General features: G+C 43.3%; 1 protein-coding gene across 3 annotated transcripts in view; it reads right to left on the bottom strand.

The window, feature by feature from the left end:
* The window catches only part of AKAP12 (A-kinase anchoring protein 12), a 110,115-nt gene that overhangs the window by 7,441 nt on the left and 86,809 nt on the right, over nt 1–15,865 (bottom strand). The window contains exon 2 of one of the 3 annotated variants that reach the window (XM_055535968.1): nt 6,831–6,977. The exons of the other annotated variants lie outside the window; for them this stretch is intronic. The gene's annotated coding sequence lies outside the window, so the exon portion shown is untranslated. The remainder of the gene's footprint in view (nt 1–6,830; nt 6,978–15,865) is intronic. 3 annotated transcript variants of the gene reach the window in all.

Below are 15,865 nucleotides of genomic sequence, written 5' to 3'. Positions count from 1 at the left end.
AGTATCAACACACAGGTGACTTCATTTCAAAAGGAACAACTTCCTTTACAATGGAGAAATCTTCCAGGCACTGCCATAACCAAGCCATCAGAATTAACATCCCAATAAAAGGATAAAACTGTTGTCATGCTTCCTGATATGAGGCACTGAGAAGGCCAGTAAGTCACCTACATAGTACTCCTGACAAAAATGTTTAACAGAAAAAAATCATGTGAAAATAGTCAGACAACAGCCTACAATGAAGAACATTCTATAAAATAACTAGCCTGGACTGAAATATCAATGTTGCAAAAGACAAAAATCAAACATAAATACAAAAGGATGTCTACAAATAACTTTCAAATAGACTAAGGAGAGAGAATGAGGGGGTTGGGAGAAGAGGAGAGGAAGAAAGAGCATGAGATAAAACATCAGTGAATGGTGACTTTGGTCATGTGTATAGGGGTGCTTATTCTATATTTTCTGTAGGTTTATATTCTAAAACATTGGGGGTTAAAGAAGCTAGTCAATGCGATTTAATAAAGGGTGGGATGTGCTAAATCTAAAAAATTAAGAAACCTAACAACCAGAGATGCCAGGCGTGGACTTCAGTTGGATATTTGTTAGAGCAAGTCAGCTCAGTGACACTCCTGGATCTTCTTGGGAGAATGATTTGAGATTCGAGGCGATGCATTTTTACCGAAATGAACTGAAATGAAAGGGTAGAAATTCTTACTGAAAAAGAAAAACAGGCTACCAAACAGTCTATATACTACGACCCCACTTTGGTTTAAAAACTCTGTCTGTCTCTCTCTCTCTCTCACACACACACACACACACCGTTCACATATGACTTCTGGAGGATGAGCATGTAATATACTTTAGTTTTACTTGTCCAAATTTTTAAAATTTTCTACTTAGTATTGCTATTGTTTGCTTTTCTACTTAGTACTACTTTATTTTTTTTGGAGGGGGGGGCCTCCAAAATCACTGCAGATGGTGACTGCAGCCATGAAATTAAAAGATGCTTGCTCCTTGGAAGAAAAGCTATGACCCCAGACTACAGATTAAAAAGCAGAGACATTACTTTGCCAACAAAGGTCTATCTAGTCAAAGTTATGGTTTTTCCAGTAGTCACGTATGGATGTGAGAGTTGGACTATAAAGAAAGATGAGCGCTGAAGAACTGATGCTTTTAACTGTGGTGTTGGAGAAGACTCTTGACAGTCCCTTGGACTGCAAGGCGATCCAACCAGTCCATCCTAAAGGAAATCCATCCTGAATATTCATTGGAAGGACTCATGCTGAAGCTGAAGCTCCAATACTTTGGCCACCTGATGTGAAGAACTGACTCACTGGAAAAGACCCTGATGCTGGGAAAGATTGAAGGCAGGAGGAGAAGGGGACAACAGAGGATGAAATGGTTAGATGGTATCACTGACTCAATGGATATGAGTTTGAGCATGCTCTGGGAGATGGTGAAGGACAGGGAAGCCTGGTGTACTTCAGTCCATGGGGTCGCAAAGAGTCAGACACAGCTGAGCAACTGAACTGAACTGAACGTCAATTAAAATTGACACACAAAAAGGTCCTAATAATGTTGTAACAATATATTTAACCAGTTTAGATACCAGTGCTTGGAACATAGCAATAAGTACTTGAAACACAGAAATTCTTTGGAAATACAGGAACAATTTGCATCTCCAAATCCATCATCCAATTTACAACATCTTATTTTTCCATGAAAATAATTTTATTCTTTATGTGAAATATTACTAACCTATGTCTACAAATTGCCATTGGAGTATTTATTGGGTTTGATTTTCAAAGTGAAGCCTAGAAAGTTCAGTGAAAAACTGTCCTAAGAACCACCCAAGTAAGGACCAGAGTCCTGTTTGAACATGCTTTATACTGTGCCATATGTGCTAAACCCTAGGGGCTTCCTGGGTAACTCAGCTGGTAAAGAATTTGCCTGCAGTGCGGGAGACCTGGGTTCAATCCCTGGGTTGGGAAGATCCCCTGGAGAAGGAAGTGGCAACCCATTCCAGTATTCTTGCCTGCAAAATTCCATGGACAGAGAAGCCTGGTGGGCTTCAGTCCATGGGGTTGCAAAGAGTGGGAGGACACGACTTTGTGACTAAGCACACACGGCCGCACACACCTTACCCTTCTTTTTTCCCCTTGCTTTTTCTTTTCTAACATGACCAGGTTTTTTGGATAGTCCCAGATAATGATCGGAGCCCTGATCATCTGGGCTGCTGCTTCTGCTGAGAGGAAGGAGAGATACCAAGGAGGTGCTCTAGCCCTAACCATGCACAACAGGGGTGGGTGGGGCCTTGTCAGAGTGCTGCGGTTGTCTCTGTAAGAGTTTTGAGTATCAGGCAATTCTCACTTTTTCTCATTGATATCAGTCAGAATCTAAAGCAGCATTAAAAAAACAAAAAAACAAAAACAAAACCGAACTGAACATCTTAACTATTAAATTTTTTTTTTTTTTTCTTTTTGCTGCACCACACAGGTAGGATCTCAGTTCCCCAACCAGGTACTGAACCTAGGCCAAGGCAATGAAAGCCTGAATCCCAACCTCTAGGCTACCAGGTAACTCCCCAAACTGAACATTTTAGATAGACCGTTTAGGAAGACAAATGAATTTGATTAATTTCAAGTGCTCTTCCTAAAGGGTAGTTTTTCCTTTTCTTTTTCTTAAGAAAAAGAATCACTTTAAGAAACAAATCCTAAACTCTAGTTAATGACATGCATACTTGAAGTGTTCAGGAGTGAAGCCTACTGATACCTGCAACTTACTTTGAAATGCATAAAAAAGAAGTAAGCTGTGGGTTTCCCTGGGGCTCAGGGGTAAAGAATCTGCCTGCCAGTGCAGGAGACACAGGTTTGATCCCTGGTTCGGGAACAGCCCACAGGCCATGGAGCAATTGAGCCCGTGTGCCTCAACTATTGAGTCTGTGCTCTAGAGCCTGGAAGCTGCAACTGTGGAGTCCTGGAACCTCAACTACTGAAGCCTGCGTGCCCTGGAGCCCAGGCTCCATAACAAAAGAAGCCACCGCAATGAGAAGCCCATGCACCGCAACTAGAGAAGAGCCCCCACTTGCTGCAACTAGAGAAAAGCCCACGCATCAAAGAAGACCCAATAAATAAATAAATTATTTTTTTAAAAAAAGGATGGATTCATGAATGGATGGAGGGATGGAGGTATGATTAGGCAAGATGGTAAATGTTAATTATAATACCTTAAAATTTTTTTCATAAATAAATTTGGGGGGAAAAGCTCCCTGGGTGATAAAAAAATCACTTGGAAATACACATTGGTGACCAACTTTAGATTTTATAAATAAAGGAAAAATTACAGCCCACATTAAATATTGAGGCAAATATCCCAAGAGAGAGAAAAATCCAGACATACGTGACAGACTGTCCAGCATACCCAACCCTGACATTCTTTTAAGTCAGAATCTTCTCTCTCCCCATTATTTTTTTAAAAGTATGTATAATTTTCTGAAATAAGAAAACGCTCTAAGTTTTCATTTGTTCCTATTATAAACCAGCTCTTAAGTCTAAAAATTCTTGAAGTTAAGTAGATTTCCATGAACTACTATACAAATTTTCCCAATTATAAAAGCATACTCACAAGAGAACTTTCTGCAAACGCTTTGAATGCAACACAAGAGATGTGACCTTCTTTTTTTAAAAGGTGGATGGTATCACTGGAAATATACTGGAGGAAAAAGTCAAACCCCAATAATAAACTCTATTCTACTATAATTTTACTAGCAACGCATGCACATATAACTTTCCTGCCAGCAAGAGTGAGGTAAAAATACTTATTACTAACCTCTCCAGAAACCATTAAAAAATGCAGAGACTACTACTAACAAAGTGGGAGACAGCAGGTGTTATACACATCATTTCTGCCCTACTTCCCCACTCCATGCTTCTAATCTGCATTTCAATCCGAAACACTTCTTATAAAACTCTGGGATGACTGGAATGTTTACAGTCAAAACTTGGGGAGGCAAAGAAGGACAGCAGCCAACTGGCAGAACAAAATCGCTGTTGAAGGTCCTGGTATAGCCTAGCAATATTCACGTGTTCTTGTTGGAGTGATATATGGCTGAAACCCAGTAAAAAAGAAGAGTCTTTAGGATCACAGGAAATTTTTAGAAATCCTAACTGGTCTGCAGTCTCTTTTGACCTAAGTGATCCTAGGAACTACTATTGTCAGAACAATCTTCCAGATTGGGCAGGGCCCCTGAGGACCCAGATGGTACCTCTGTGCTTTCTGCTCAAGGCTGGACAAACCAAACTCCACTTGCCTTCTGCCCCAGCTGGACCTGTACAGTCCTTACAGAGAGGCCCCATTCCCTAAACTACCCCGCTCTGATCACATCAAGAAGGTAAGGTTTCAAAATTTCCTAAGGATTCCAGGACCTATAGGATAATCCAAACTACCTAGCCTGCCAGCCAAGGCTTCAATTATGTTCTAACACATTAGCCAACTTGAAAAAAATTTTCACTGGATACATATATGTGTAAATGATTTGCTTTGCTGTACACCTGAAACCAACACAACATTGTAAATCAACTATATTCCAGTAAAAAATAAGCCAACTTTGATCTCAGGCTTGCAACTCAGAGGTCTGGAACCAGACTCAAACCATGTGTGACCACGTGGCTGCCCACTCAACTGGGAGTGAAACCTAGATCCATTTTCACAAGCTCGTTTGGTATTTCTTGGCCATCACTCCACGTGCGGCAGCCCAAGTGGCAAGCAAGGCCCCTTCCATCCTGTTCAGCATCCCCAGGTTCGCTCAGCTGCCTCCGAGCTCTCCAGTGGGGGCAACTTGTGATTTTTTTGGAGAGGAGGCCTGTATCCTTTTCTACTTCGCCTCCCGCCCACCTCCCAGACAAAGACCTTCCCAGGGGACCCCACGCCGCACAGTCTTTATCCCAATCTTCACCACCATTTCTTCTCTGTCCTTGTCTTCCGGGAGGTGCCCCTTTCTGGCAAGAATCAACCTGCAGCCCGGGGCCTCCCTCACGCTGCGATTGTTTTTCACTCTCCAATTTAGACGCTGGCTGTGGGAGCGGAGGGTTTGGGCGCCTGTTCCACCGGCCCCAGAGGAAGCCCTGCCCCTCGGGGGCCTCGGCAAACCCAATGGAGCCGAGAAGATGGTCCTGTAGCCCTGGGCATGCAGGCATCCTGGGGTGTCCCTTCCTAACACCACCCCCTCCACCACCACCACTGCGCGCTCCCGGGTCAGCGGTTTGATCGAAGCAAAGAGGAAGGCTGGAAACCCAGACACCCCTCTAACCGTCCCGTCGCAGGGCGCTCCACGTGATCCCGCCGGCTGGACGCCGGGCGAACCGCCACTGGGGGCGCGGGGCGCGCGCTACTCACAGCAGAGGCTGCTCCACCAGGGCATGGCGCGCGCCGCTGGCAGGCAGGGGCAGGCCGACAGAGGCCCCGGAGGCCCAGCCGTCTGCCCCCGGCTGCCCCATCGCTGGATGGAGACTGGCGGCCGACCCCGGGCCGCGCCGCTGACGAGGGCGCCCCCTGGGGGCCGCCTTGTGCGTCACAGAGGACGCAGCCTCCTCGCCAGCCTGCGAGGGGCCACCCCAACCCCCGACTATCACCCACACCGGGGATCCCTCCTCCAATCTAAACACACTCAAAACAAACTCAAGCACACACCGAAAACCTGCCAGATCTCCCCAGCCAGAGGCGCCCAAACCTCACTGCCGCTGCATTCCTGAACCACCCCTCTCTCTTATCCATACTATATGCCTTCCAGTAGTTGATACAAAACCCACACTGCCTAACAGAGGCCTGGGGTGTGGCAGGCATCCCTTCATGGGTTGGTTTGGTGGTTCAGTTCAGTCGCTCAGTCGTGTCCGACTCTTCACGACCCCACGGACCACAGCACGCCAGGCCTCCCTGTGCATCACCAACTCCCAGAGTTTACGCAAACTCATGTCCATTGAGTCAGTGATGCCATCTAACCATCTCATCCTCTGTTGTCCCCTTCTCTTCCCGCCCTCAATCTTTCCCAGCATCAGGGTCTTTAAAAATGAGTCAGCTCTTCGCATCAGGTGGCCAAAGGATTGGAGTTTCAGCTGCAGCCATCAGTCCTTCCAATGAACACCCAGGGCTGATCTCCTTTAGGATAGACTGGTTGGATCTCCTTGCAGTCCAAGAGACTCTCAAGAGTCTTCTCCAACACCACAGTTCAAAAGCATCAATTCTTCGGCGCTCAGCTTTCTTCACAGTCCACTTCTCACATCCATACATGACTACTGGAAAAACCATAGCCTTGACAAGATGGGCCTTTGTTGGCAGAGTAATGTCTCTGCTTTGGTGGTAAGTGCTTTAATTTCCTGAGTATTAAAATCAAAAGTGAGGACCTCGCGCAGGTTCCCATTACCAAGCTATCATTTCCAATCATAAAGCCTTAGAGCTGAAAGGTAGAGGTCACCTGATCCCTCCAACTGGTTTTGTTTGTTCAGTGGCTAAATTGTGTCCCACTCGGTGACCCCATGGACTGCAGCATGCCAGGCTTCCTTGTCCTTCACTATCTCCTGGAGTTTGCTCAAATTCATGTCCACTGAGTTGGTGATGCTATCTAACCATCTCATCCTCTGCTGCCCCCTTCTCCTCCTGCCCTCAATCTTTTCCATGCTTTGGCCACCTGATATGAAGAGCCGACTCATTGGAAAAGACCAACTGGTTTACAGGGGAATAAACTGACTTCAAAAATGGTTGTGGGAAATGCAAAACGGTACAGCCAGTTTGGAAGACAGCGGGGCAGTGTCTTGAAAAATTAAACATGCTCTTACCATTTGATCCAGAAATCCTGCTTCTTGGTTTTTACCCAAATATCCTTGGTATTTACTCATATCCACATTTGGTATGAGTTGCAACCATGTTCATACAAGAACCTGCCGGTGGGCATTTCTAGCAGCTTTATTCCTAACTGCAAAAACCTGGAAGCAACCAAGATGTTCTTCATTAAGTAAATGGATAAATAAGCTAGTATATCCAGGCAATAAAATATTATTCAGCACTAACGAGCTGAATAGCAAATGAGCTAGCAAATGAAGACATGGAGGAACCTTAATAAGTGCATATAACTAAGTGAAAGAAGCCAATCTGAAAAGCTACACACTGTACAATTCCAACTGTGTGACATTCTGGGAAAGGCCCATTTGTGGAGACAATAAAAAGATCAGTGCTGCCAGAGGTGGGGAGGAGGGTGGGATGAACGGGCAGAGCACAGAGGACTTTCTTAGGACAGTGAAACTATTCTACATGATACTCCAATGGTAGATGCACTTTATCATATATTTGTTCAAACCCACAGAATGTACACACCAAGAGAGAACCTAATGTAAACGAAGGACTCTGGGTTATGATGATGCCAAGCAGGCCAAGGATGGTAACAAATGCCCCCTCTGGTGAGGGATGTTGATAACGGGAGGGACTATGCTTGGGTGGGGGATAAGGAGTGTACAGATACCCTCTGTACTTTCCACTCATCACTGCTGTGAACCTAAGGCTGCTCTAAGAAATTATTATTATTTTTTACAATATTATTGTAAAAAATATATATTGTATATATTACAACAATAATATAAAATATTGTTTATTTATTATTTTTTACAAAATAATGAAGTTTGTCTTTAATTTTTTTTTTATTTTTAGTTTTGGCCTGAAAACTCAGTTTCAGCATGTGGGATCAAGTTCCCTGACCAAGGATTAAACCTGAATCCCCTGCATTGGGAACATGGAGTCTTAGCCACTGGACCACTAGGGAAGTCCCCAGAGTTTGTTTTTTATTTATTTATTTAGTCTTTCTAAAAGAAAAATAAACCCCATGAACTTTCAAAGCATTAAAATTCTTATTCTCCATATGTCATTATAAGTGTTATAATTTATAGATGCCACTTATGATAAGAAAAAGTATTTAGACATGCCAACAAAGGTCTGTCTAGTCAAGGCTATGGTTTTTCCAGTGGTCATGTATGGATGTGAGAGTTGGACTGTGAAGAAAGCTGAGCGTCGAAGAATTGATGCTTTTGAGCTGTGGTGTTGGAGAAGACTCTTGAGAGTCCCTTGGACTGCAAGGAGATCCAACCAGTCCACTTTAAAGGAGATCAGCCCTGGGTGTTCATTGGAAGGACTGATGCTAAAGCTGAAACTCCAATACTTTGGCCACCTCATTCAAAGAGTTGACTCATTGGAAAAGACTCTGATGCTGGAAGGGATTGGGGGCAGGAGGAGAAGGGGACGACAGAGGATGAGATGGCTGGATGGCATCACCGACTCCATGGACTTGAGATTGAGTGAACTCCAGGAGTTGGTGATGGACAGGGAGGCCTGGCGTGCTGTGATTCATGGCGTTGTGAAGAGTTGGACACAACTGAGCGACTGAACTGAACTGAACTGAACTGAACATCTAAAGAAACTACTGCTGTATGTCTGATGTGGACAGCAGTTCAAATTCTATTTCAGAATAATAAGCAGTTTTTTTCATGGTTATGGTCATGGTTTAAAATAAGAAAGAACACATGTATCCTACTGACTCTTCTGACCCAGATAATGGTTCAAAAGATCACCTGAGCAGGCTTGTAACTTATGTCATCTTGTACATCAACTCTACTTCAATTAAAAAAAAAAATTTAAAGATCACCTGACCATCATTTCGTCACTTTGTCAAGGTAAAGACTGGATAAAGGAAGAATCAGCAGGAGCTAAATGGGCGGGGGCGGGGAGAGTTAGGATATTTACATGCCTAATAGTTGAAAGGATGGAGAAATCAGACAACTTAACATCAACCTATGAGGGACAGATGGACACTGTCTACAATACCCTGAGGTAGACACAATGTCACGTGTGGCAAAGGATGCACAACCTAAATTCAATTAACAGAAAACACACACAAAATGTGGGTGGTAGAAACGGGAGAACTACATGCTTTGAACATGTCAATATCTAAAAGACAAAGGCTACACAAATGTTCCAGATTAAAAGAGGCCAAAGAGATGATGACATCATACCTGAGGCTGGCTCTTGTAATGCTAAAGGGGACATTATTAAATAACTGACAAGATTGGCAGACTGTATAAGTCTTGTGATAATGCAAATATCTGACATTGATAACGGTATTAAGGTTACTACAGGAAATATCTCTATTCTTAGGGGATACGTGCTGAAGCGTTTAGGAGTGAAGAACCATGCTGTGTGTAACTTACTCTCAAATGGTTCAGAAAGCTTCACATCTCATACCTACGTAAGACTTAACAGGAACCTGGATGCTGCTTTAAGGAAAATATTTCTCTGGCTGCTCTGGGTCTTAGTTGCAGCATGTGGGATCCTTAGTTGTGGCGTGTGGGATCTAGCTCCCTGACTAGGGATCAAACCCAGGCCACCTGCATTGGGAGCTTGGAGTCTTAACCACTGGAATACCAGGGAAGTCCTTGTATTTTTTGGGGGGGGGAGGTTTGCTGGATCTTTATTGCTGCGAAAACCTCTCTCTAGTTGTTGTGAGGGCTTTTCTTTGTGGTGGTTTCTCTTGTTCGAAGCACAGGCTCAATAGTTATGGCTTGCAGCCTGAGTCGCTCCAAGGCATGTGAGATCCTCCCAGACCAGGGATCGAACTCGTGTTGCCTTCGTTGGCAGGTGGATTCTTTATCACTGAGCCAGCGAAGCCGCTGTACGCAATTTTTTCCTTATTTTGTTTTCCAACATAGACGAAAAGAGTAAATAAGCAAATGAGACAAAATGTTAAGAGGTGAATTTAGGTAAAAGGTACATGACGTGCCCTGAACTATTTTTAATTGTTACTTTCTCTACGTTGTTTTAAACACTCAGAAGAATAAACAAGTGCAGATGACTAATAAAAACAAAAATGGAGAGGGTAATGGTTCACACTCCCGGCTCTTTGCCTCACGCGATATACCGTAATACAAATTTTTATCAATGATTAAGTGACCACCAAATTCTTCTCCCACCTCTCAAAGAAGAGACAGAATTCAGGTAGAAAGGAAGGAGATCAAAGGCCAGAAGTTCTGGAGCAGACTGGTGTTCCCATTTCAGCTGTACCACTTACTAGCACTGGGTCTTTAGGCACAATGCTTGAAGTTTCTGTCCTCAGCGTCCTCACCTATAACATGGGTGCCCTGAACTACTCCCTGAAAAGGCTAGTTAGGAGGGTCACACATCAGTCGGCTGTCTCTAATAAAAATAAAATAAAAGCCATTAGAATGGCTTTTTTTTGCTTTATTGTTTTCCTCAGAACAGAAGTTTTAATTACTTTTTTACCAATTCCAACAGTCATCTATATAAATTATTGAAGATTTAAAAATACAGAAAATTGGGAGTAACATCCATAAGACAACGTCCAGCAGTAACTGTTCAAAGTGTTAGTCGCTCAATTGTGTCTGACTCTTCACAACCCCACAGGCTGAAGCCTGCCAGGCTCCCGAGGCCATGGAATTCTCTAGGTGAGAATACTGGAGTGGGTTGCCATTCCCTTCTCCAGGGGATCTTCCTGACCAGGGATCGAATCCAGGTCTCCTACATTGCAGGCAGATTCTTTACCACCAGGGGATGGTGGCTCATTATCTGAGCCACGAGGGAATGTCCAGTGATAATCGCTATTAATATCTGTATCTTCTTCTGGATAAATTATTTAATAGTCTTCAAATGGTTGCATTTTTATGTCTCCTTGTTTTTAGACAATTTCTGTTGGTTCCATTTTTCCTTATTGCACTCATGTGTATAAAGTCATTGTCCAAACCCAGGAAGGAGCTTTTGAACAGAAGAGGGCAGTGTGAGCAGCCTTCAGCTCTCCAGAACCGGAAGCCCTGAAACACTCATAGACCTTCAGGACCCCAAGATGCTATGGAAACCATCAATACATCAAGTTCAGCTGCTCTTTAAAGTTCTGCGAAGTCGAATGCCACATTGCACCTGTTTTTATCTCTTTGACGCCCGACACAAGGACTTCGAGGGGCATTCTGAATTAGCTCCCTACCTGTTCTTTTTATTTGCACCATGAAAAGATCTAGATCTTTCTACCCCATTTTGGACCAACTGAAGGATCATACGTGACCAAGCCTTTCTTCCTGTGTGGACCTCCCTTCCTCACCCTCCCTGCTTTCCCAGCCCCCAAATCTACACAGTATCCAGCAGCAGCATCTCACATTTCCCAGGTTCAGGCTAAAGGTGGAGGTTGGGAGACTGTCAAACGTCACGCCCACCTTCCAGTTCGTGGTTAGCAGATAGCTCCTCAAAGGTGTTTCTATGAGAAACACCTCTAGTCTGCATGCAGGTTCTGAGTGAGTTCCAAGATCTTAGCTTGGTCAGCAAACCAGGTGGCTGTTACACACGTAAAAGAATAGCCCAAAAATGTGGGGTGGCAGAGAGAAGGGACCAAGCCAGCAGCTTTGCTCTTGGGAGTCAGGGAAGCTGCCAAGTGACAGGAGGCAGATTGTGATGGGGGCGGTGGGGGGGGCGGCGGTGGCAGCTTCCAGGAAAGACCCAGTGTCCACCTATTTGGGCAGAGCATGGCAGAATCTACTCATGACCACACTAACAAGCATTTCATTAACACATTTCCTTTCCCCCCCCATTAATATATTCACTGTTATATGACTTCAAAATCTCCTCTGCTCGAATTTTTTCGAATTTATTTTTTGGTTGCACTGGGTCTTCCTTACTGGGCACTGGCTTTCTCTGGTTGCAGAGCCCCAGCTCTAGGTGCTCGGGCTTCAGTAGTTGTGGCACTGGGGCTTAGTCGCTCCACAGCACATGGGATCTTTCTGGATCAGGGATCGAAGCCGTTTCCCCTGCATTGGCAGGCAGATCCTTAATCCCTAGGCCACCAGGGAAGTCCTCCCCTGGTCTAATTTGACATCAGCTCCCTATGGAATTACGGTCTGCCTTTAGATTTGTCCAATGGTATAGGAAGAGGAAAATCAAAAAAGCTTGATTATATAAGCACCACTGATTTGGAAATGTACTTTCTTGGCACCCAAAAAGTCCTTCCACAGGATAACTGGTTTTAGGCTGAGCCTTTCTGATACAATGCATAACTGTCCCTCCTGCAGAATGCTGAATTATCCAGCCATTTTGCAGAATGCTGCTATTAATACTGAAAGTCTCTTGAATGTCCATAAAACCCAAACAAGGTGCTCACATATTCGGTGATGCTACGGTTCACCTAGAAACTCCACATTGTCACTGGGCATCAAAGATGGTCAAAAGGTTGGGGAAAGGAGTTGGTCCGAGTGTCAATGGGGAAGGGCTCTGGGAGGCAGGATTGGGAGATACTTTCATCTTCATGCAGTCCTGCTCATCAGTGGTCCCACCCCAGTCACTTCAAAGGGTGAGGAAAGACTACAGTCCTTCCTGATCCACACACTGATCAGCAGCACGCTAAACACAGTCTTAGCAGTTACACGGTGTGTGTCAACGTGTTTTTCCACTAAAGGCACTTGGGGAAGCAACATCATACAAGTCTTGCTTCTAAGTAAACACTGGCATAAAAATAAAATATTTCTATTCTTCTTTCCTGGGAGAAGATTCTAGTCATATGTCTTCGTGAGACAGTGTCAATATCCTGGAAACATTACTTGGAAAAGAAAAAGATGATTTAAAAAATTATGTAGAAAGTGCTTTAACTCACTTGAAAGTGTTAGTCGCTCAGTCATGTCTGACTCTTTGTGACCCCATAGACTGTAGCTCACTAGGCTCCTCTGTCCATGGGATTCTCCAGGCAAGAGTACGCAAGTGGGTTGCCATTTCCTTCTCCTGGGGATCTTCCCAACCCAGGGATCGAACCTGCATATTCTGCATTGCAGGCAGATTCTTTCCTGTCTGAGACACCTCTGCATATGGCCTAGGAGAAGCTTCCTTAGGGTGAATGTATAGCTTTATAGATGCAAGAAGGATAAAGGGAGGTCCCAGGTGAAGTGATGGTACAGTTTCTGAAGCTATCTTGTCAAAACAAAGACTTGAGTAAGCTTTTTGTTTGTTGCTAGGTTTTTCTAAGACGCATGAAAGATCCCCTTAAAGAAAACAGTGTGGAAAGTGAAATGGAGAAGAAAAGTGGCAGCTGGTCGTGCACCCTTCTGCCACTGCATTTTAATTTTTAAAAGTATAAACTAGCCTCAGTTACTACTTTCTAGGACAATACCTCAAATCTGTGACAATAATAATCTGAGTTGCTTAATAGTTTGAACAGTTTAATAAACCCTTCCAAGGCTTAAAAGAAAAGGCGACTGAACATTAGTGAAGTGAAATAAACTTGAAAATATATGAATAGTTGTATCTTTAGTAATGTCAAAAGAAACCCAAATTTGAAAGCATTTCCTGGATAGAAATTCAACTTTGGCAGAGAATTGTCCAAGCTTTTCCTATTCTGGTGTCATCTTCTACCAAACTCTGTTTATCTGCTGATAAATACCCAGTCAATCCCAATTTGTAAAATCACTCACAAGAGGTCTATGATGAGTATGAGCAAATATACATTTTTCTTGTAAAAATATAATCCCCCACCTCTCAAGATTCAAAGGGTCCCTGATCCCAAAAGGTTTAAAGATCCAGTCCCCTGCCCTAATCCCCACACAGACACCTCCCATCCCAATCTCCAGAAAATGCAAGAACCAATTATGAGTCCAAAATCTGCAGGATCGACTTTCTTTTCTTACTCTTCCAAATACTCAGTGATTAAGTGATGAAAATATGACTTATTTTCTTTTACTTCAGAGGTTTAGAAGAAAAAAAAACTTTTAAGGAATATGTCATATTATAGATTACAAAATGTTAATGTTTTTATCCAAACTTAACTGTGTTTATCAGAGGAAAAGTGCATCTCGAATACAGTTATAACATCAAATTTTTTTTTTTTTTTTTTTTGGTTTAGTATAACCAGCTCTGTGCAGTCCCCGAGCACTTCAGGACTGCTTGCTGTGACATCTGGAACTGGTTAGCTTTCCCCCACGATTTGCAGCATTGTCCTGGAATTTCTCCAGGAATTCTCCACATTCTAAATCCATCCCTTATATCTTACACACCAAACCAACTCCCCTTGTTCTAATGCTCGTCAACCACAAAAGCCTCCAGGAGACGTGTAACTGGGTTTAAAACTCAGAGAAGCAAAGGCCAGTACAGGAGCATACAGGCTTGGATACTGACATTCCCTGGTCCCTTTTACATCTGAGCCGGCGTGTGAAATTGTGCGCATCACAAAACCAGTATCATCCTTTACGAGAGGAAGAGGTCCTTTATAAATGACTCCACAGCTGTGCTTCGTAGTAGCTGGGAACACCAAGAGAAAATGAGGTTTCATGATAAAAAGGGGATTATAGGTAACCACCTTTTGCAGGATTATTGTGGGAAACAATGATAATAGCCACTAGAGTGGGTACTCGGTACAAGGCAGTTACTGAGCCAGAGTTGTGAGGTAATTAATTTCATGTCTCACAAGTCCCCTTGGCAGAGAGAAGCAGCCATGTGTGTGTGTGTGGGGGGGGGGGGGGTATTTTTTTAATCCTATAAAATGATTTGCATAAAGATATGCATTATCAATAATCGAGAACTGGCGTGATAGGGGAGGAGTCTTCCCACTCTACTTTAGAGATCAAGAATACTGTTGCCTTAATTCCTCATGATATTCTCCATTTAGTCTCAATAATGTGTGTAAGTTAGGGAAAACAGGAAAGATATTTTCCTAATTCAAAACAGTCTTTTTTTTTTTGCTACCATATCACTGATATATGGGTAGAAAGATGATACCTATTTCATCATCATCACATTCAATTACTTATTTTCTAGTATTTTTTAATATAAACTTATTTATTTTAATTGGAGGCTAATTACTTCATTTTCTTGGTCATGCCACATGGCAAGTGGGATCTTAGTTCCTTGACCGGGGCTGGAACCCATGCCCCTTGCATTGGGAGCAAGGAGTTTTAACCACTTGACCCCCAGGGAGGCCTCTATTTTCTACATTTTTAAACCAAGGCCACTGCTAACACAATGTGAGGGAAAGACTTCAGGAAAGGCAATAGCATGTGATGTGAATAATCAATCATCTCCTGCTTCAAAGTTTGTTGTATTCATTTCAGGAGAGGGGTGCACAAGGTCTGGGGAGGGGACAATAATGGTCAGTATTAGGTGACAGCTTTCCCCTCCTTTACAAAATGAAAACTCATTCCTAAGCGTTCTACAAAAATGTCATCAAACCTGTCCAATTCCTATTAAAAATGTCATCAACCCTGCCCAAATACTATTAATTGTGAAACTGAAATACATTCTTACATTAAGGCCTTCTCACTAAAGAAGCCAAGAGTAACTTTCTCCTACATTATTTAAATGAGCAGTGCCTAAGTGACAAGAAACCTTTTGCTAGTCAATCAATCCTGAATGCTAATTTTAAAAGTCTACATTGCTTTTCAGGATTCTGACCAGCTATTTAAAGAATATTGATTGCAAATCTTCTTCGGTAAAATAACTTGAAGAGGGAAAAAAAAAAAGGAGGGGGTACTTCCCTGGTGGCTTGGTGATAAAGAATCTGCCTGCCAAGGCAGGCGACATGGGTTCCATCCCTGATCCGGGAAGATCCCACAAGCCAAGGAGCAACTAAGCCTGTGTGCCACAACTATTGAGTCTGTGCTCTAGAGCCCGGGACCCGCACAAAAAGAGATGCTACCGAACTGAAAAGCCCACACACCACAACCCGAGAGTAGCCCCTACTCGCCCCAACTAGAGAAAATCCAAGCCATCACAGCAAGGAAGACCCAGCAATGCCAAAAATAAATAAATAAATAAATAAAATTATTTTTAAAAAGACAGCTAAAATTCCTTT

This window comes from Bubalus kerabau, chromosome 9 (genome assembly GCF_029407905.1).
Source record: "Bubalus kerabau isolate K-KA32 ecotype Philippines breed swamp buffalo chromosome 9, PCC_UOA_SB_1v2, whole genome shotgun sequence".
Lineage (NCBI taxonomy): Eukaryota > Metazoa > Chordata > Mammalia > Artiodactyla > Bovidae > Bubalus > Bubalus kerabau.
The sequence above is the reverse complement of the archived record's forward strand: the minus strand, read 5'-3'. Positions and strand labels throughout refer to the sequence as shown.